General features: G+C 43.5%; 2 long non-coding RNA genes across 2 annotated transcripts in view; both read left to right on the top strand.

Annotated features, from left to right (window-relative positions):
* The window catches only part of LOC311609981, a 530187-nt gene that overhangs the window by 129361 nt on the left and 378143 nt on the right, over positions 1 to 22683 (top strand). The window lies entirely within an intron of this gene.
* The window catches only part of LOC311609985, a 171070-nt gene continuing 150093 nt past the window's right edge, over positions 1707 to 22683 (top strand). Inside the window, exons 1-2 of the long non-coding RNA XR_014792882.1 lie at positions 1707 to 1807; positions 9143 to 9274. This is a non-coding gene — a long non-coding RNA (uncharacterized lncRNA). The remainder of the gene's footprint in view (positions 1808 to 9142; positions 9275 to 22683) is intronic.

Consider the following 22683-nt stretch of genomic DNA (forward strand, 5'->3'; position numbering starts at 1 on the left):
TCAACTGCCTCCTACATAGCCCCTATTGAGGATCGAACCTGCAACCTGGGCATGTGCCCTGACCTGGAATTGAACTGTGACCTTTTAGTTCATAAGTTGATGTTCAACCACTGAGCCCCGCCAGATGGGCTAGGTCTTCTTTAATGTCTTTCAACCATGTGCTGTAGTTTGCGGAGTATATTTTTAAATTTCTTTTGCTAAATCCATTCCTAAGTATTTTATTCTTTGTTCACTATGGTAAACAAATGGCCCATGGATTCGCACCAGAGTGAGGTGGCTATCACAGAGTACCTGCTGTCTGTAGAGCAGTGACACCAGCTAAAATCCCTGAGAGAAAGTGATTGTGACGTACATTTTGCAAGTGAGGAAACTGAGGCTCAGTGGAAAAGAAGCATTTCATAACAAGTAGATGAGGGCTCTAGGCCTTTCTGGTCTAGAAAATGAGCTGTGTTTCCAGTGTTACTTGAATTTCGAGCCAGGGTAGGGAAGCCTTTTGGAGGAGATAAATATGGTCAAGGGTGAATGTGTCAGGGAAACTCCTACTCTGAAAATGTCCCCGAGGCTGGTGGTTTTATTTATTTAGTTATTAAAAAATATTTCTAGGTTAATCCTCACACAAGGATATTTTTCCATTGATTTTTAGAGAGTGTGGAAGGGAGGGGGAGAGACAGAGAGAAAAACATTGAAGTGAGAGAGTCACATGGGTTGGTTGCCTCCCACATATGTCCCACCAGGGCTGGGTATCAAGCCTGGAATGGAGATATATGCTCTCGTCCAGATTGAACCTCAGACCCCTCAGTCCTCGGGCCCACACTCTAACCACTGAGAAAAACCAGATAGGGCAGCTGGGTGGTTTTAACTCACCCTATGCCTTTGAGGAATTCCCTGAGCCTCACCTCCTATATGGAGAATCGATTGGCTGTCTTCTCACACTTCTCTGAGACTCTGACAGGCAAACTGGTTAGGCTTTCAATCTGGAGTCTACAGTCAGAAAATCAAATGGATTTTGTTCTTTTTTTAAATTTATTTTATTTATTCATTTTAGTATTTAAAAATACTTTTTATTGATTTCAAAGAGGAAGGGAGAGGAAGAGTGAGAAAAACATCAATGATGAGAGAAAATCACTGATTGGTTGACTCCTGCAAGACCCCTAGTGGAGATCAAGCCTGCAACCTGGGCATATGTCCTGACCGGGATTTGAACTGTGATCTCCTGGTTCACAGGTCAATGTTCAACCACTGAGCCATACCAGCGGGGCCATTTTAGTATTTTTTTAATTAAAAAATTTTTAATGTCGACATTATTGAAGAAGACCCCCTTCCCTCTTTGCCCACCTCCACCTCCCGCTTCCTTGGACTTTACCAAGATATAGTCCATATCCATGGTGTTGAATACCCTGTGAGAGCAGAGGTCCTTTTCATCTTTCCCTCTCCCTTTTGCCTGGTCATGAAACACTAAAAGAAAGGAATTTTACAAAGATCTATGCCTCATTTTAAATTCATCTTAAGCTTCTGAGAATCAGAGACATTAAACAGTGAGTCAACTACCTGTGATTTCAGCTGAGAGATAATCTTGAACTTCATGCTCTCAGGTCAGGCTTAGAAACACACATGCACTGCCTTAAGGAGGTTGATTCTTATCTGGTTGCAGGGGGTGGTGTGAGGGAAGGATGTTATATAAAAGGCATCAAATGTTGACAATCATCAGTCACAGGAAGGCCAGCAGCTATGGCTCTGCTTGCTGGGATCTTTCTTATCTTTGCTGGTACCTGTGCAATTCTACAAGTGTGCAGTTCTCAAAGTGGAGGTAAGGGAGGGGAGAGAGGCTTAGACTGAGGTGGAAGAAAGTGCACCAGAAATGGGTTGAATGATAAAATTAATAATAATATATACTTATAAAAGTGTAATACACTTATTAGACCAGAAGACCTTCCAAAGATCTTCTGCTTTTTAAAAATAAATAAATAAATAAATATTTGTTGTTTATAATATTACAGGTGTCCCCATAGCTCTGCTCCCTCTGATTCCCCACCCTATCTCATACCCTTAACCCCTGGCACTGTCTTCTTCCATAGGTGTAAGATATTTGTCCAATCTCTTCCTGTACCCCTCACACCCTTTCCCCCTGAGAATTGTCAGTCCACTCCCTTTCTGTGTCCCTGATTCTATTATATTCATCAATCCATTCTGTTCATCAGATTTTTTTATTCACTTAATTTTTAGATACACTTCTTGGTATGTATTTGTTTGATGTCATTTTGTTGTTCTAAATTTTTATCTTTACATTTTCTTCTTCTTCCTCTTCTTAAAGCATACCCTTCAGCATTTCATGTAATCCTGGTTTGGTGGTAATGAACTCCTTTTGCTTTTTCTTGTCTGCGAAACTCTTTATCCGACCTTCAATTCTGAATGATAGCTTTGCTGGGTAGAGTTATCTTAGTTGTAGGTACTTGCTGTTCATCACTTTGAATATTGCTTGCCACTCCCTTCTGGCCTGCATAGTTTCTGTTGAGAAATCAGACGACATTTGTATGGGTACTCCCTTGCAGGTAACTAACTGTTTTTCTCTTGCTGTATTCAAGATTCTTTGTCTTTTGCCCTTGGCATTTTAATTATGATGTGTCTTAGTGTGGTCCTCTTTGGATTTCTTTTGTTTGGAGTTCTGTGCACTTCCTGGACTTTTAAGTCTATTTCTTTCACCAGGTAGGGAAAGTTTTCTGTCATCATTTCTTCTAATTGGTTTTCAATATTTTGTTCTCTCTCTTCTGAAACCCCCATAATTCTGATGTGGGTATGATAAAGTTGTCCCAGAGGCTCCTTACACTTTCTTCATATTTTTGGATTCTTTTTTCTTTTTGTTTTTCTGGTTGGGTGTTTTTTTGTTTCCTCATATTTCAGATTTTTGGTTCGATTCTTGCTATACCTTGATCTGCAGTTGATTTTCTGTATATTCTTTATTTCAGACAGTGATGCTTAATTTCTGATTGGTCCTTTTCTATTTTTTTGTCATTCTCAGTAAGGTCCTTGAAAGTCTCACTAAGCTCCTTAGAGGTTTCATCAAGATTCTCGGTAGTTTTTAGAAGATTCTTCAGTAACCTAATAAATGTGGTTTTGAACTCTATGTCCAGTAGTTTGCTTTCCTCCATTTCTTTCATTTGTAACATGTTTCTTTCTCTCCACAGTTTGGCTGCTTCCCTGTCTTGATGGAGTGGTTTTGTGAGTTAGGTGAACCACAGGTGCCAGTATTTCAGCCTCCCCAATCACCTAAGGTAGACACACTTGGTAAAACCCTTGATGGGCTGAGTGCAAAGTCTTGGTGTACTTAAGCCTTAATTGCTATTGGTGCACTGGGAGGAATTGACCTCCAGGCTAATTGGTTGAGGACCTGCTGTGTCTATAATGGGAGAACAGCTGTGTTAGAAACACACTTATGGGGCAGGACTTATGTCAGTGGCCCTCTGGTGCTCATTGAGACTGCATCTTGAATGTGTCACTTAAGAATATGAGGAGTTGAAATCTGGTGTCTCACGCTGACCACTTGGTACACTGTCTTCTGGATCTCCAATGAGGTGCAGGTTAGCTATTTTCTGAGGCCACTCATCAGGAGCTATAGTGATAACTATAGTTTTCTCCTCTTTGCTTGGGGTTTGGAGGTTTTGGAGCTGTCTGACCAGTGCTGTAGTTTGCTAGGTTAAGGTGTGATAGGGAAGGCCATTCATATACAAAAGCCGCTCCTTGGTGCTTGGGAGGTTTGTAGATTGTGTGGGGCAGGTTCTCAGGGTATCACTGGGCTAGGGCATGGCAAACAGTGATGGCTGCCAGTCAGCCATCTCTGCGTCTCCAACCCTGTCCCCGTGTCCCACGCCCCAGCACAGTAAACAATTATTCCTGCACGCAGCTCTGCAAACAAGGCCCACTCACTTTCCAACACGATGGCAGACAGTTCCGCTTCTCCCCATAGGAGTTTCGGTCCCTTGTGTCTATCCAGAAACTGGATTTCAGAGTAATCGGGTGTTTGTCTCCCTTCAGGTGGAAAAGAGCAACGCCCGCCAACAGCCTGGTTTATGCATCTTCGTACCTCAGCTTTTCAGCGCTTGAGCACGTTTCAATGCTCTTTTCTCTTTCCTTCTAGTTGAAGAACTTCCATTAAGCCAGCTTTCCTGTGGTTCTGGGTGACAGACATTTTGTCTTTTAGTTTTAGTTTTGAGATTGTTGTGCGAGGCAGCAGTTTAGGTGTTTACCTATGCCATCATCTTGGTTCTCTCCAGAGAACTTCTGGACATCCTCCCAGACAAAGCTGGGGGCTTGGGTGGCCTTCAAACAACCCTTAAATGGCCCTTGCCTCGGCCGGCCATGCCCCCTTTTGGGGGCATGGCAAGCCTGATGGGGGTGTGGCCAGCCTGCAAACTGCCCCAGGCCCCTCACCCAGACTGGCCCTGTCCCCAGGGGGACCCCCACCCTGATCTGGTACACCCTTCATGGCAGACCAGTTGACTCCCACCTGTGCACCAGGCCTCTATCTATACTAATCAAAGGGTAATATGCTAATTAGATTGGGCGACCATCCAGGAGACTTTCCTGGATGTCCTTCTGGACAAAGCCACAGTGGCAAGGCTGAGAAAAAGGAGAACATTCTGAGAGGGGAGGGCAGTTGGGGTGATCAAGCCAGCAAGGGGGACAGTTTGGTCCAAGCAGGTCAGCAGGCAGAGTGGTTAGGGGCAATTAGGCAGGTAGGCAGGTGAGCAGTTAGGATCCAGTGGTCCTGATTGCTAGAATGATTGAGCTTAAACATCCCCCAAGGGATCCCAGATTGGAGAGGTTTCAGGCCAGGCTGAGGAAAACCCCTGTGCATTAAATTTTGTGTACTGGGCCACTAGTATTAATAATAATCCTATATAATAAAAACCTAGAGACCATAATGGCAGAAGAACCAGAATGACTGCTCAATCAGTCACTATGAATTAACTGACCACATCTCAGTCCCTTTCTCCCACCAGTAGGCTCTGATCGCCAATGGCAAATTGGGACCAACCCGGAGTGCATGGTTGGAGATGTGGGTTGCACGAGGCCAAGCCCCCACCCTGCCAGTTACCCCACACACAGAGGGTGATGGGCAGCTGGGGTGGGGCTGGCAAGTGGGCGGGAACAGCCAATCTCTCGGTCCCTCCCTGGCCTTCAGGCTTCCATTGATGGATGGTGAATGGGGAACTGAGGTGATTGGTGGAGGTGGGTGGGGGCAGGACCAGCTACTAGCAGCCGGGGAAGATGGCCCTGATCACAGGCTAGGCTTGGGACTGTACCTAAGTACGATTTGGTGCATCTTGCCTCCAGTAAATAATAATAATGTTCTTGAGTGTGCCTCAAGGGCCAAACACTGTTTTTAAAATCCTCACCAAGGATATGTTTTTATTGATGTTAGATAGAGAGTAAAACAGAGAGAAAAAGAGGGAGAGAAACATTGATGTGAGAGAGAAACATTGATTAGTTGCCTTCTTTATGGGCCCCAACTGATGATTGAACCCACTATCTACATATGTGCCCTAACTGGGAATGAGCCCTTGACCCTTTGGTGTATGGGACAATGCTCCAACTAGCGGAGCCACATTGCCCAGGGTGGCCAAACTCTATTAAGAACTTGTTGTATTTAAACAAGTCTCTGAAGTATAAGCCTCGTCAGTCTGACTCAAAAGCTCATAGTGCTAATAACTATCGATCCCCACAATAGCTGACTCATTCCTAAATTTGTTTTCCAGTGTTCCAGACATGGGCCCCTACACCCAGGTTTCATATATTGTTCACAGTGAGTTTTTGATGTAAATGGGAGTACATGTTCAGGGTAACAGGGAAGCCATATTGTCAGGGCAAATGCATGATTAATGTGGTATGAGTTGAGTCCCATTTGACCATTTAACCCTTAGCTCTCAGTATGATTGCAATGAGAAAGTGTAAGGTTCTTACTAATCTGGTATGTCTGGTAGCTTTCTCATGTACCTGTTTTCTATTAAAATGGCCTTCAAAATGTGAAGAAAATAGAGTGTTGCTAACTATAGCCACTATGCTGTAGAGTAGATCCACGGAGCTCACACTTGGTCTTCTTACCACATACAGAATTATAATGTTTTAATGTGAAAAAGTTATAGCTGCAGAGCATTTCTGCCATCAAATGGACTCAAACCATCCCCATCCATCTCTCTTCTCCTCCTTCCATCTCCTCTACCCTGTATTTTTTCCAGCTTTTTGGAGCCTGGGACCCTCTCTCCTCCAATTATCTCAGACTAGTGGCCTGGCACACAAATTCATGCACATTGAAAGGAAATTAATTAGAAGAAATATTTTGATATTGCTATTTTCCCTTCCCTATAATAGAAGTGTAAACCAAATTCACAATCGACAATGACTGTGATTTAGTGAGTGAAGCCAGCAAGAGCTTTATATGTATCACAAATGCATGAGTCAACTTAGATATTATGTATATACAATAAACTTGCTTAAGTAGACCTGCTCTCTGATTTTTCTAAACTTTTTTCAACCCAGTGAAGCACCCCAAATTTTCTATTAGGTAATTGCCAGAAACACAGAAGTAAATATCAACATGAAGCAGATTATTATTGTAGATAACACAGTGAGAACAAAGGGTAAAATATTTAACTGCAGCAGTGTTTGACTACATTCTGCAGAGTGAGAAAACTTGAAGTCATTTTCAAGGTCCACCATTCATTATTTCTTTTCAGTCGTTCAACTTTCTATGCTCTCTAAATCTCCATTTCTCTGCTAACGAAAGAAAATAGAATTCCACCGAGTCTACTATCTACCTACTTCAGGACTTCTGTGAGGATCAAATGAGAGGAGACACAGGAAAGCGCTTCACAGACATTTGGTTACAGTATAGTGTTTCCACCTGGATATAAAGCAAGTCATGTTTCTTGGCGGAAGAAACTGCGAGGAGGCTAATCATCACTAGGGCAAGAAAGTCAGACCTTGCTATATGATGTCATGATGACCTGTTGCATGGAAGGAAGAACACTTAGCATATTAGCTGTATATATCCTATATATTAAAAGGGTAATATGCAAATTTTGACCCTATTGGTGGAATTACCAGAACGACCACTCAACCAATCACTATAAGGTGCACTAACAACCTCTTGATCCCTTTCCCTGGCTGACAGGCTCCACTTTCCTGATGGCAAAAGGGAAACCTGAGTGTGTGGCTGTAAGGGGCAGGGCTAGTTGTGGGCAGCCAGGGAAGATGGGCCTGATAACAGGTCAAACCTAGGGACCATACACACACTTGAGGCATGGCACACAAAATTTGTGCATGGGCTGGGGGGTCCCTCTTCCCCACCTGCACCCTCTCACAATCTGGGACCACTCAGGGGATGTCTAACTGCTGAAGATCATCCCTAAACCAGCAGTTGGACATCCCTCTCACAATCTGGAACCACTGGCTCCTAACCGCTCCTCTGCCTGCCTGCCTCATCGCCCCTAACCACTCACTTGCCTGCCTGATCACTCTTAACTACTCTGCCTGCCTATCTGATTGCTCCTAACCACTTTGCCTATCTGCCTGATGCCCCTAATGGCTATCCTGCCTTCCTGATCGCCCCTAACTGCTTGTCTGTCAACCTGATTACCCCCAATTGCCTCTGCCTGCCTACCTGATTACTCTTAACCACTTGTCTGCCTACCTGATCAACCAGAACTGCTTGCCTGCTTTCCTAATCGCCCCTAATCACTCTGCCTGCCTGATCATTCCTAATCACTCATCTGCCTTCCTGATCACCCCTAACCACTTACCTCCCTGCCTGAAAACCCCCAACCTGTCTGCCTGCCTGCCTGATTGCCCCTAACCACCTTTGCTTTGCCCCCTGGTGCAGCGGCTTCATACAGAAGGATGTCAGGAATGACATCTGGAAGGTTGTTCAGCTGTCCTGTCTAATTAGCATGTTATGCTTTCATAAGAAATGTTGGAAAATAATGAAAATAAAAGTAATAATCAAATCAAACAAACTAATGTTAGGTGGCAACTGCTATCAGCATTGTTCAAAGGTATTTTACATGCATGGGCTAAGACTGCCCTCTCCGTAATAGGAGGGGGAGGTGAACCTCTCCCCTCTCTCTCCCCCTAGGTGTTTAGCCATTAAGGTCAAGCCACTGTTAGATAGTGGGGCTGGAGTCTCAGGATCAGGCCTCATTCCAAGGGATGGCATTCTACTCAGGGAGCCTATTCAAGAAGCACAGGCAGGACTGAGTGGGGGCAGAGCTTATTCAGAAAGAAATAGGCACATGAGTTGCAGAGAGTTGAGTTTTGCCACCAGTAAGTTCAGTGATGCAGTTGAGAGAATTCATTCAAGCCAAAGGTGCCTTGGCCATGAAGCCCTTTCTGGTTTCCATAGTTTTCCTCCTCAACCTATTCAAGTGCCAAAGTCAGTGCACACAGAAACGCATTTTGTTACCCCATGAATGTGGGTTGTAATTGGGCTTCTGAATGATGTGAGGCAGACTATTAACAATAATAAGGAGACATCACCTGTGTTCATAAATGTGACATGGACTTAGATTTTTGGTGTTGAATCGGGTGAAGCCGCAGCTCCAAACACAAGTCTGCACAGTATAAAGAATTATGATCCTAGCCCTGGCCGGGTGCCTTCGTTAGTTGGAGGGACAGCAAAAGGTTGTGGGTTTGATTTGGTGTCAGGGCACATACTTATAGGCTTCCGATTTGGTCCCCTATCTGGACGTGTATGGGAGGCAACTGACGGATGTTTCTCTCTGTGTCTCCCTTCATCTCTTCTTTTCTGTCTAAAAATCAATAAAAACACATTGTTGGGTAAGGATTAAAAGAAATTATAATCCAAAATCAGGCTACTTTGTGATCCGGCAAACTAATCTGTCTCCTGGAACTCCAAAGCCCACAAGAAATAAATGTCTCTGGGTAAATAATGTCAAGGGACGTTACAACTGTCACAGGACAGGCACCAGGTCATATAAATCTGGACACCCCTGGTGCTTAGCAGGGGGCTCCGGCCACGCAGGCCCTTTATCGGGGTGGGCTGGCTGGAACAGAAATGTAACCAGAATCACCGCAGAGCAAATGGTGCCTAGGAGTTGTGAGGAGAATAATGCCTGCTTCCTTTTTTCAGAGGAACCCTGTGCTTTCCCGTTTACCTATGACGGCAGAAAATATTTCGATTGTACATTCGTTAAATCTGCAATCTTTTGGTGTTCTCTAGACCCAGAATATTCAGGGAGATGGAAATATTGCACAGAGGATGGTAAGCATGTGAGGAGCCTGTGGGGGATCTCCATAATTGACTCCTATTTGGAATCCTCTCCTCACCCAGCCCCCGGTGTTTCATTCATGTCACCTTTCTCTTACTAAGACGAACACAATCTCACCACAGCTAATTTCCACACACTTTGCTTCTACTTTTCAGACCGAGCCCCATGTGTCTTCCCCTTTATGTATAATGGCATATGGTATACCGAATGCACAACCAAAGGGAGTGTGATTTTTCAGGCGTGGTGCTCACTCACTCAAGACTATGACAACGAAAAAGCTTGGAAGGCCTGCTAGAACTTATAGCACAAGGTAAGAGCAACTGGGGAGGAGGAGAAAAGACAGAGATGAGTAGGGAAGGACAGAGCTGGATAGAGAAATGGAGTTGGGTATTATGGAGAGGATAGAGAAGATGTGGAGGGGTCTGGGGAGGAGGAAGGGGACAGGAGCAAGGGTGAGGAGCACTAGTTTAGATGGGAAAGAAAAGGGAGGAAAAATAAAACAGTAAAAGACAAAGAGAGAATGCAAAATATGGAGAGAGGAGAATTAGAAAAGGAAGAAAAAACAGAGATTGCAGCTAAGACATGGAATGAAGGATTGTGGAGGATTAGGTTTAAGAGAAAGTAGAAGGAGAGAAGGCGGGAAGGGAAGAGAGAGTACAATGCACAGTCTTTTTTTAAATATATTTTTGTTGATTTTAGAGAGGAATGGAGAGAGAGAGAGAGAGAGAGAGAGAGAGAGAGAGAGAGAGAGAGAGAGAGAGACATCAATGATGAGAGAGGATCATTGGTTAGCTGCCTCCTGCACTATTCACAATGAAGATTGAGCCCACAACCTGGGCAAGTGTCCTTGACCTGAATTGAACCTGGGACCCTTCAGTCCACAGGCTGACGCTCTATCCATTGAGCCAAACCAGGTAGGGCCAATGCACAGTGTTTTGAGGGAGTATGAGAGAGCCTGAGTAGAGTAGTGCTGGCAGAGAGCAGGAAGAAACGGAGAAAAGAAACACTCCAGGGGGCCGATTGGAAGAAATAAATAGAACTCATTCACATTGACATCATGAACCTGTTTCATGTCTTTTGAGGGACCGTACTGACAGCCATGGATCCAGTCAAGACTTTGAAACAGAAGGGCAGAAAGCCAAGACATCTCAAGCATGGAAGGCATTCTCTGAGTGACAGAGGTGACATCCTTTCCCTGCAACTCAAGCCCCCTTGCCCAGCAATAAAATGATTTCTCTGCAGGCACGACTTTGTTATCCTTTCCAAAAGAAACCATCTTTCAGTTGGGAGGTGGTCTGCATGACCAGCTGGACCTCACAGGATCTTCACATCCAGCCCTCTCCTCCTCCAGACCCTGAAGCATCTGCACACATCATAGCTGTCTTTTCTGTAGCCTTGATTGAATGGCAAATGTGTGGAGAGGCCACTGGGGCAAGAGGGGCCCTGAGGGCAGAGAGGGCTGATGCCTGCCATAGACGGTTTGTCTTTCCTGACTTCACTAAAATGTTATTTCTTTCTGGAGATAGTCCCTGACTCCTTAAACAGAAGGATCTCTGGTCATGTTCTGTCAGCCTTTCACTCTCTATTTGCAATTCAACTGCCCATTTCCCCGGGGGGAGGGGGGACAGTGGAATCTAATCATTGGGAAGACTAGATGGGCTGTGTTGTTTGTCCTGGCATCTGTCTGAAGTGCAGAACCTAACAAATACTTGGCCCTCAGACACTTTTCAAAAGGCGTATATTGTAGAAAAAGTCTTTCAGTAAATAGTTGGGTGCGAATGAAACACAAATTCACAGGTGCCAGAAATAAAGGGCCTGGAAGCCAGAGCCTAACCTGTGTTCTGGGTCCGGAGCAGCCCAGGGAGAGATGTACCAGTGGCTGTGGGAGCTTTAAGTCACTAGTGAGGTCACCTTTCATGGCCCATCTAATGCTGGGGTTAGTAATTGAGATTATAACTTAAAACTGAGTCATTATAAGGGCGATCCAGTTAAAAAACTTTAAAAATCTCTTGTGTTCCCAGAGAAGGAAGAAGGAAGTTGAAATGGATTATAAGGAAACATGTATTCAAGAACTTATACTAAGTATCAGTAAGAACAGCAGATCTGTGCCATCTGATCTACGCCCCCCACCCTCCATGCCCACCACCCACTCCAGCTCTGTATGAGGAAAGTAACATTATGAGTGGACAGAGCCACAAAGATAGGTTCCCCTTCTCCCGGCTCCTAGTCAAGGACTATAGGGAGCATCACTTCCAGTGGGAAAGGCTGCCAGCCTTACTCAACCCCGCAGGTCCACGGGTCAGAGGGTAATTTCAGGGAGGTGTGATTGACAGGTTGGGGACTTTTCCCTCCATGTAGATGTCACACATCGGTTCCAGGCTCCCCCCAGCGATAACAGGCTCAGAATACTGGGCTCTCTGTCACTTTTGCCCCAGCTTGTTTGTAGTGAAGATTTTCCATGTTGGGAGAAGCAATTCATGAAGGCCAGGGTCTACCAACCCCTGCCCAGTGCCCTGTGTAGAAAGCAGAGGGGGCATTATGAGGAAAGCCCTGCACTGTCCTTGCCTCCAGTTCTCAAGCTGGTGGCTCAAAGACAAGATAAGAACAGAGCTTTGCTTGGCCGGTGTGGTTCAGAGGTTGAGTGGTGACCCATGCACCAGGAGGTCACCAGTTCCATTCCCAGTCAGGGCACATGCCTGGGTTTCAGGTTCTATCCCCAGCAGAGGGTATGCAGGAGGCAGCTTATGTTGATGTTTTTCTCTCGTTGATGTTCTACCTCTCTCCTTCTCCCTTCCTCCCTCTTTCTCAAAAAAAAAAATCAATCAATAAAAAACACCTTAAAAAGTGGGGAGGGGGATAAAAGGTCCTAATATAAGGCGACAAGAATGTTTAACTTTGGATGGTGGGCACATGGTGCCATAGACAGATCTTGTAACATAGGAACCCAGACCTAAAACCTATTATGTCATGTTGACCAATGTCACCCCAATCAATTTAATAAATATAAAAATATTTTAAAAAAGAACAGGGAGTTTCAAGGTTCTTCCCTAGAAAGTGATTTTATTTGGGACAGAAATGTGTGGGGGGAGTTCATGGTGAAGGGCTGTCTTGTTAAAAATGAAGGTGGTGGTGCTCACTAATGCAGAGGAGCCGGGGGGCTCCCTGACAAGCTAACCCCCAGGCTAGCTGTTGAACTATGGAGAATTAGGGAAAGTGACAGCTGATAGGAGTCCTCCTGGCTCAAAACTAACCTCCAAGCCAGCCTCAGAAACAACCCTACCTGAATTAAAAAAAAAAAATTCTCTCTTTATTGTTTAAAGTATTATAAAACTTTATTGTTTAAAATATTCACCCCTCCCTGTCATACCCTTTTCCCCACTCCTGTGCCCCAGCCTTCACCCCACTGTTATCTGTGTCCATGGGTTATGAGTATCATAGATAATAAAAGAGCAATATGCAAATTGACAGTCACTCCAACACAAAATGGCTGCCCCGAGTGGTCAAAGATGGTTGCCCTCATGTGGAAACAAGATAGCCACCACAGGATTGTTCACAGGGGAGGCAGTTGTGTGATCAGGCAAGCCGGGGAGGGCAATTGTGGATGATAAGGCCAGTAAGGGAGGGCAGTGGTCGAGGACCAGGCCTGCAGGGGAGAGCAATTGAGGGGAACTAGGCTGACAAGGGAGGGCAGTTAAGGGTTACTGGGCCAGCAGGGGAGGGCACTTGGGGGTGACCAGGCCTGCAGAAGAGGACAGTTAGGACAGGGTAGTTAGGGGCAATCAGGCTGAGAGGGGAGCAGTTAGGCATCAATCAGGCTGGCAGGGGAGTGGTTAGGGGGTGAACAGTCTGGCAGGCAGAAGCAGTTAGGGGCAATCAGGAAGGCAGGCAGGTGAGTGGTTGTGAGCCAGTAGTCATAGATTGTGAGATGGGTCCCAGATTGGAAAGGGTGCAGGCTGCGCTGAGGAACACCATCTTTGCTACTCCCCCTCCATCCCCACACCCACAAATTTCATGTACTGGGCCTCTAGTGCACATATAAGTTCTTGGTTGATCTCCTCCCTCCCTCCATTCTATCTTAGGATGCTCCATGACTCTGGATCTATTTTATTTGTCAGTTTATTTTGTTCATTAGATTCCACATGTGAGTGAACTTATGTGATATTTGTTTGTTGACTGACTTATTTCACTTAGTATACTACTCTCCAGGTTCCTCCATGCTGTCCAAAAAGGGTAAGAGATTTTTCTTTTTTGCAGTTGCATAGTATTCCATGGTATAAATGAACCATGGCTTTTTTATCCACTCATCTACTGATGGGCATTCAGGCTGTTTCCAGATCTCAGCTATTGTAAATTGTGCAGCTATGAACATAGGAGTGCATACATTCTTTGTGATTGGTGTTTTGGGTTTCTTAGGATATATTCCTAGAAGTGGGATCACTGGGCCAAATGGGAGTTCCATTTTTAATTTTTTGAGGAAACTCCATACTGCTTTCCACAGTGGCTGCACCAGTCTGTATTCCCACCAGCAGTGTACTAGGGTTCTCTTTTCTCCACATTCTGGCCAGCACTTGTCATTTATTGATATGTTGATGGTAGCCATTCTGATAGGTGTGAGATGATAACTCATTGTCATTTTAATTTGCTGTTTTGAGAAGAAATAGAAACGTAGGCATACAGAATTAAAATGATCAGGACCACAGGTTGGCGGCTGCTGCTGCTAATGCTGCTTCAAGGTAGGTCTGGTAGCTAAGTTGGTTAGATCCTGGTCCCCATAGCCAAGGTTGTGGGTTCCACCCCTGGTCAGAGTACAGGTAAGGGTCACCCAATGAATGCATAAATAAGTGGAGCAACAAATCAATGTTTCTCTCTCCCCCTCTCCCTCTCCCTACAAAAATACATAAATAAGTAAAAAAGAAGGTGGGTCTTCTGGAGACAGGGGTGGAGGGGGCAGAGTGGGGCCCAGGGAAGAAGGTCCCCTCACTCACTACAGAGAAGGTGGGGGCAAAGGGGGGGTGATTCCTTCCCTGGGGGAGGGGGCTGTGGGAAAAACTCTTCCAACCTGAGTAGAGGGGGACTGGGGGAAGACCCCTGCTCTGGTCAGAGGAGGAGAGTGGGAGGGGCTTGTGGGAAGGGATCCCTCGCTGGGCCAACTCATCTGTGGGAAAAATTCTATCCACTGAGCCAAACCCGTTTCAACTTAGTGTTGTTGTGTTTTGTTTTTTTGTTTGTTGTTGTTTTTGTTTGAGCTGCATTTCCATAGAGTCCTTCTGAGGGCAGGACGCAGGGATTTGCTGGGAGGAAATGTTTGTGCTTTTTTTAAAAAACTTTATTTCCACATAACTATGCTTACAGAAATACACTCTTATTAGTTAATAGAATGCGATTTACATTTAATTTATTTTACATGATTTGGACCAGAAACTTGGTACATGCTTTAAATGATTTTAAAAAGAAAAGAAAAAAGATTTGCAATATTTTATTTTTCATCCATTACAAGTGTATATAAAAGATCTTCCAAAGCTATAGGAAATGTTTTTAAAACTTGAAGCGTCTACGTGGGCATTGTGGAGGTGGCGAGGGGGGTGGGGAATGTGGTTCTGACTCCTTACAATTCAAGGGGTTTGGGTGACCCTGGCGAACACAGAGGAGAGGTACAGGTCAGCCTCCTGGCCTCTGCCCCGGGGCATCATAAGAGACCTAGTTCTTTAATCCTTTTCCTCCCTCCTCCCCCCCCCCCCCCCGCCCCGTCCCTCGCCAGGTGTATTAGATGTAGCTCTCACTCTAAGACTAACAATTGGGTTGTGATGGGGGGCAGGAGGGAGGGAGGGAGGGGGCTTTTGCTCTTCTGCTGTAGGAAATGGGGTCTGTCCTAAGCCAAAGACTCGGACAGTGTTTCTCCGAGTGGGGCTTGAGCTGAGACTTCTGGCTCAGTTGGAACCCCTTGGTCTCCTGTTTGGGAGGTTTTTGCCTCTAAGCTAAGGTGACCAGATAGTCCTCGTGTTGGCGGCACAGTCTTGATTTCTAACGATTTTTCCCGCATCCTGTGGTGTTGTTAAAAAAGTCCCGATTTTTTGCCCATTGAGTATGATGTTGGCTGTGGGTTTAGCATATATAGCTTTTATTATGTTGAGGTATGATCCCTGTACTCCCACCTTGTTGAGAGTTTTTATCAGGAAAGGGTGTTGTATTTTATCAAATGCTTTTTCTGCATCAATTGATATGACTATATGATTTTTATCTTTCAATTTGTTTATGTGATGTATCACATTTATTTATTTGCAGATATTGTACCATCCTTGCATTCCTGGAATAAATCCTACTTGATAATGGTGTATGATCTTTGTGATGCTCTGCTGGAGCCGATTTTCCTAGAATTTTGTTGAGGATTTTGGCATCTATGTTCATGAGGGATATTGGCCTGTAATTCTCTTTCACTGAGTTATCTTTATCTGGTTTTGGTATTAGGGTGATGCTGGCTTCATAGAAGGAGTTTGGAAGTGTTCCTTCCTTTGAATTTTTTGGAATAGTCTGAGGAATATAGGTTTTAGTTCTTCCTTGAATGTTTGGTAAAACTCTCCTGTGAAGCCATCTGGCCCTGGGGTTTTGTTTGCTGGAAGCTTTTTGATGACTGTTTCAATTTCTTCCCAAGTCACTGCTCTATTGAGAATTTTAGATTCTTCCTGATTGAGTTTTGGAAGGTTGTATTTTTCTAGGGATATGCCCATTTCCTTCAGGTTGTTCAGTTTGTTGGAATAAAGTAGTTCATAATATTTTGTAACAATCCTTTGTATTTCGGCGGGGTCTGTTGTTATTTCACCTCTTTCATTTCTGATTTTGTTTATTTGAGTCCTCTCTCTTTGTTTCTTGGATAGCCTGACGAGAGCAGTGTTTTTCAACCTTTTTTGGGCAAAGGCACACTTGTTTCATGAAAAAAATCACGAGGCACACCACCATTAGAAAATGTTAAAAAATTTAACTCTGTGCCTATATTGACTATATATAAAGTAATTCTCTTGAATAGGAATCAAATAAACACAAAGAAAATATTTTATAATTACTTTATTATGAAATATTAAGTAAACAAAATAGTGAAAAATTATAAAATTCTTGCCGCGGAACAGCGGTTGAAAAACGCTGGACTAGAGGTTCATCTATCTTGTTTATCCTTTCAAAAAACAAGCTTTTGGTTTTTTTGGATGGAATGTTATGAAGATGTGGATTAATTTAATCTGGTCTAGTGATTCATTTAGGATTGATATTTCTTTGCTGAGATTTTGTTTAGATGATTTGTCCCAAGGGTGACAGTGGGGTATTAAAATCTCCTACTATGATTGTATTATTATTAATCTCTCTCTTAATGTCCTCCAGCAGTTGTTTTTTTTTTGTTTTTTTTTTTTAAATGTATTTGGGTGTTCCTGTATTGGGTGCATATATATTTACCAGGCTTATTTCTTCTTGTTGGATTGTTCCCTTTAGTATTATGAAGTGGCCTTCATTATCTCTTGTTATGTCCTTCACTCTGAGACATAATTTGTCAGGTATAAGTATTGCTACCCCAGCTTTTTTTTCATTTCCATTTGCCTGGAAAACCTTTTTCCATCCCTTCACCCTCAGTCTGTGTGCATCTTTTTTTCTGAGGTGGGTTTCTTGTAGACAACAGATGTATGGGTCTTGTTTTCTTATCCAATCTGTTACCATATGTCTTTTGATTGGAGCATTTAAACCATTTACATTTAAAGTTATTAATGATACTACTCATTTGATGCCATTTTTATTCTATACCCCTCTGTTCCTTCATCGCTTCCTATTTCTTTATTTTTACCATAGACCCCTTAGCATTCTGCATTACTGGTTTGGTATAGATAAATTTCTTTAGTCTATCTTTGTTCGTGAAGCTCCTGATTTCCCCTTCAATTTTGATTGATAGCCTTGCTGGGTACCGTATTCTTGGATTCAGACCCTTCCTTTGCATGACTTTGTACATTTCATCCCATTCCCTTCTGACCTGATGAGTTTCTATTGAGAAATAAGTTGTTAGTCTGATGTGGGTTCCTTTATATGTAACTTCCTGGCTCTCTCTGGCTGCTTTTTCAGATTCTTACTTTGTCGTTGGTGTTTGCCAATTTAAATATAATCTGCCTTGGTGTCAGTCTTCTGGGATTCATTTCGCCTGGGACTCTGCGAGCATCTTGGATTTGTGTGGGGTTTTTCTTCTCTATCTCGGGAAAGTTTTCTGTCATTATTTCTTGAAATACGTGTTCCATGTCTACCTCAGTTTCCTTTCCTTCCAGAACCCCTATTATTCGAATATTGTTTTGTTTTGTATTGTCCCAAAGCTCCCATAGGCTCTCCTTCTGCTTTTTAAATTTTTTTTTTCTCAAAGCTGCTCTAATTGGGTATTTTTTTCCATCTTGTCTTCTAGCTCACTGGTGTGGTCCTCTGCTTATTCTAGTCTACTCTTGATGTTCTTCTATTGAGTCTACTATTGAGTTCTTCATGGTAGCGATGTCAGTTTTCATTTCTTCTTGGTTCATCTTCATTTCCTCTTGGTTCTTCTTCAGTTCCTGGTGGCTCTTCTTCATTTCTTCTTGGTTATTGTCAAATTTCTCTTCCATCCTTTTTAGCCATCTTATGATCATTACTCTGAATTCCTGCTCTGGTAGGTTGTTTGCCTCTAACTCGTTTACTTCTGTTAGGTTGCTTGCCTCTAACTCGCACCTTTTCTGGTGATGCCTGCTTTTCTTTCGTGTGCAGGCTATTTCTTTGTCTGCCCATGGTCTCTCTTTTCAGGATGTCTGGTTATGTGGTTTTCTTTCTCCTGGGTTGATTTAAAGGCACAAAATACAACACCACCAGGTACAACATAAAAAGCACTGAACAGGAATGTATTTACGATATTAATAACCTCTAATAAAGGTGATCACTAGAGAAAGGCAAATTAGGGGGTAGGGGAGAAAGAAGAAAGGTAAGAGAGAGAGAGAGAGAGAGAGAGAGAGAGAGAGAGAGAGAGAGAGAGAGAAGAAGAAGAAGAAGAAGAAGAAGAAGAAGAAGAAGCCGACTTAGAGAGAAAGGGGAAACAAACTATATATATATTTGGAGAAAATTTCCATAGAACAACCACTAATCCCCACAAATGCCCGAAACAATACTTGGAAATTAATACAAACTACAATATACACTATTGTTAAGCAAGGCTACGATAAACAGAAGTAAAAAATAAACAAAAACAAAGCAATTAAAAAATACTAAGCAGCAATAACAACAAAATACTAAGGATATCAATTTAACCAAAAAGCATAAAAATTCTATACAATCAACATTCACACAAACAATAACAAAAAGGATTGAGAGGACAACAGGTTTTGTTATTTGTTTTTTTGTTTTTCTTTCTTTTGTTAACTAATTAATATAGCAAAGAGAGTCGTATATATGCACTTGGAGGAGGGGGTTGAAAATTAGGTCTATAGGTATGTTGAGAATTTTAGCAGGGGGTATACAGAAAGAATCGGGAAAAAATAAATCCAGAAAGGGATAAGATAAACAGAAGATGAAAAGGGTAAAGGTTAGTAAGAGAATGATGGCATAAAGGTCAAGTTGAGGTAGGGTTGAATGATGCTATAGTAGAGATTAAAATAGACTGAAGACTAATCCAAATGTAAAATAAAAAGAAATAAAAATGATAAGAAAAAAAAAAAAACAGAAAACAAAACGGAAACAAAAAATGCAAAATAGCAGTAGTAATAATGATGATTGAAATTGAAAAATGTAATAATTGCAAAGGTAAAATCAAGTGAGGAAAAAAGAAAAAAAAAATTGTTTCTTAACTAAAGATGGAAAAAATGAAAATAAACTAAAAGATGTAAAAGATGAAAATAAAATACAAAATAGAAAAAATAGCATAAAAAATGTGTAGTAGTGGTCATTCACTTCCTGTTATTATATTTGGCCCGCTTATTTCTCAGTCCAGACAGTATTGCATATCCCTGTGTTCTACTGCACCTCAGTTTTGTAAGCTAGTCCTTAATTTTAAGTAAGCTATTTCTTAGTTCTTTGTGTCCATTTACTTTTGATTAATTAAAAGTAATTAAAAAATAATATAAAAAAAAGAAAGAAAGAAAGGTAAAAAAAAAGGGGGGGGGGAGGGAATCATTTTGTATTTCACCCCCTAGGTGGCCGTGTTTCTGGTTTGACTTCCCAGTCTTTTTGGCTGCTCTAGCCTTCTTTCTCTATGGCTCTATGTTTTGTCGAGGAAAGCTGCCTGGGTGCCGGCTCCCAGATGGACTCATTTCCCAGATTGTTTCTTCTCGCTCTCATCCCCTGTTTCCATGAAGGCAATTTCCCCAGCAGTTTCCCAGGATATGCCAAACTGGGCAGTCCTTCCCTAGTACTCAGAAGCAAGGGGGTCAGCGGGAACAGGCGCAGGCTGGGTCTGCCCCAAGGTGTCCAGATGTTCCACTTTGGGCGGGATGGTCCCAATTCTTAACAATTTGTCCCGAGTCCCTTGGTATTTTGTTTTTCTTTTGTTTTATTTTTTAAAGACCCTATTTTAGGAAAGATCACGCCAAACCCATCACTGGGTCTTGCAGTGCTCGATTCTCTCTGCAGCCCCTGTCTCTTTTGGCTCTGAGTGCTGGGCTGCTGGTGGCGGCGCTGGGCGGGGCCCATGGGAGGTGTCTCTGGGGGCTCCAGGCCACTGGGGCGTGCCATGTGTCAGTTGCTGCCTGCACCACGGTGACCCAGAACCCTCACGTTTTTCCCGCAAACTCCGACCTGTCCGTGGGTGATTGAAGAACTCCCTTGAACCCACGTGTTTGTGCCGACTGGGGCGTCACAGCTGCTCCATGGTCTCCTGTGCTGTGGGTTTTCCAGGCCTCAGAGAAGGTCCTCCTTTCTTGGTAAGATGGCGCAGCCTTCCCTCTGAGCCCGTAGCTCTGGGAGAGGTTTCAACCTCCGCAGCACTGGCTGCTTGGTCAGGAAATCCTGTCCAAAGGACCCTTAACTTCTTTTAGAGTTTTGCTACCCCTTAGCTTGCTAATCTGTACTCCCTGTGCAACTCTTAGAAGCTGATCTGCTGTTTGAAATTTTAACCCTGCTATTTGGCTTCTGTAAATTATTGCTTGTTAAGACTACTCCCCACTTCAGAGAGGTCATTAAACCTTCCCCAGACAAGGTTATCAGTGCTGGCACCAGGCTAGGCCTCTGGTTGAGGTCTCAAGGCCCAGCGCATGTGGGCTCTTTAAGATCTTGCAAAATAGGCCAGAAACACTCCATATTTGGGAGACAAAGAAGGTCAAAACATATAAATAGGAAAAATACCTGCAAGTTGGGGCCCAGAATTTGAGAGATATTTTCCTCTGGACCCGCGCATAATAAATGTAATTCCATCTCTCTGGTATTGCTTTGTTCTTCTTTGGTTTTCTGTAATATGATAGTCAATGATGATGAAGCCCTTTGAACACAGTGGCGGGTATGGGGGAGCCAGGAGTAACTCTGATATTGTAAAAGCCCAACACTTGATGCAGGTTCTTTAATCTAAGCCAGAATAGTATCTCTGAGTGGCGAGAACATACTTGTGTCTCTCAGTGCTCAGAGACCAAGGACCAGAAAACTTGAGTTCTTATCAGTAAAACCCAGAGAAATTAACTCTCCAAATGCACTAGGAAGACAGTAAATATTCCAAATGTAGGAGGCTGGGCTTGGTTCCAGATGAGCTATAAAAGCATCACTGTTGTTATGAAGCAAAGAAGCCCCTCCTTTGGAAAAACTGCTGTTTGAACTACTCTTTTATTCTTAGTCTCTTATCCTGTAGGTCAACTCTGTTATTTTTAGACTGAAAAATAACTTTGTTTTTAGCTTGAATAATAGAAAAGATAAACTGAACTGTCTGACCTTGCATGCTAGCTATCTAAAGAGGCTGATACAATGATGCAGGCAATAATTCCCATATTCTCATGCCAAGTGTTTGTTCATCCAAGATTACAAGTGTCTGTATAAATATGTACTCAAGGTTACAAGCTGTCTGTAAAGATATGACAGGTATTTGGTAGATATGACATGTACTCAAGATTACAAGCTGTCTGCAAAAAATAACTTCCATAATGAACTAGAAGGACAGGCCAAAACCGGTTTGGCTCAGTAGATAGAGCATCAGCCTGTGGACTGAAGGGTCCCAGGTTCCATTCCTATCAAGGGTATGTAAGTTGGTTACAGGTACATCCCCGGTAGGGGGTGTGCAGGAGGCAGGTGTTCGATGTTTCTCACTCATCGACATTTCTAGCTTTCTATCCCTCTCCCTTCCTCTCTGTGGAAAATCAATTAAAAATTTTAATTAAAAAAAAAAAGAACTAGGAGGACCTAAAAAGGGAATACTCCTTCTTGTGTTTGTTCATAATTTGACAGAGGTAATCTGCTCTGAGCCTGTGTGCAATAAAGATGACTCCTAACTAATTGGTTCATTAAGGCGTCTTGTCCAGCTCGCGGATTTGAGATTGAACAGTTACAGATGTGAGCCTCTGGAAGCCTGTGAGCCCTGAGGATGGGGAGGCCACTCCAGGAGATCAGAACCAGAAAAACCCACGCCCACGGTTACTGTAAGAATGATAGCCACTCCTACATCTGTGACTGGGAGACAGGGGAGTGTGCTGGCCTTGGCCGCAGGCCCTGAGCAGGACAGCTGTTTCTGCCCTGCTGGAGACAGCCCGGCCAGCCTCACTTCACCAGGGAAACTGTAGAGTCATCTGAGCCCAGTTCTTTTCACAAAGCAGCAAAAGTCCTGGGAGTCTACCTTGTGCAAACCAGGAACTTCCCTTCCTTAGTGAAATGTTCTGTCCTTATGTGCTGTTGTGACAACTAAGTGGCTTTTGAACGGGACCAGGATGCAAGGCGGGTTTGCCAGGCCTGAAGCTTACTCAAGAACTGGGTGAAAATACTTCGAAGTGAACTCAAGATTGTTGGGGTGTTTCAGGAAGCCCTCATCCTCACTTTCACTTAGGAGGTAATGTTTAACTGAGCTAAAGGTAAAATTTTAGAAAAAGCATAAATCAATGTATGATAGATAGATATGTAGATACAGCGCTAAATTAATCAACCCTAAAATGGGTAATTCAGCAAGTATGAGTGCTGCTGAAACTTCCTGCTGCTTCCTGCAGACAGCCACACCCAAGCAAGAAATGCTGACTCTACAGCTTCTTCTCTGGGACACTCTCTCCTGCTGTTCCCTCACCCCCCCACACACAAACCCAGGCCAACCTGAGCCTGGGAGTCTCCATCTAAGCAGCCCCACATACAAGCTCCCTGGGGTCCTTCCCAGATGGCCTCTAACCTCTCTGCCAGGCCCGGGAGCAGGGCCCCGGAACTTGGAGCAGGTGGCAGCTCTGGGAGGTTGTACTGTTGGCCGCCACTC

This window comes from Pipistrellus hanaki (assembly GCF_964339955.1).
Source record: "Pipistrellus hanaki genome assembly, chromosome: 15".
Classification (NCBI taxonomy): Eukaryota; Metazoa; Chordata; class Mammalia; order Chiroptera; family Vespertilionidae; genus Pipistrellus; species Pipistrellus hanaki.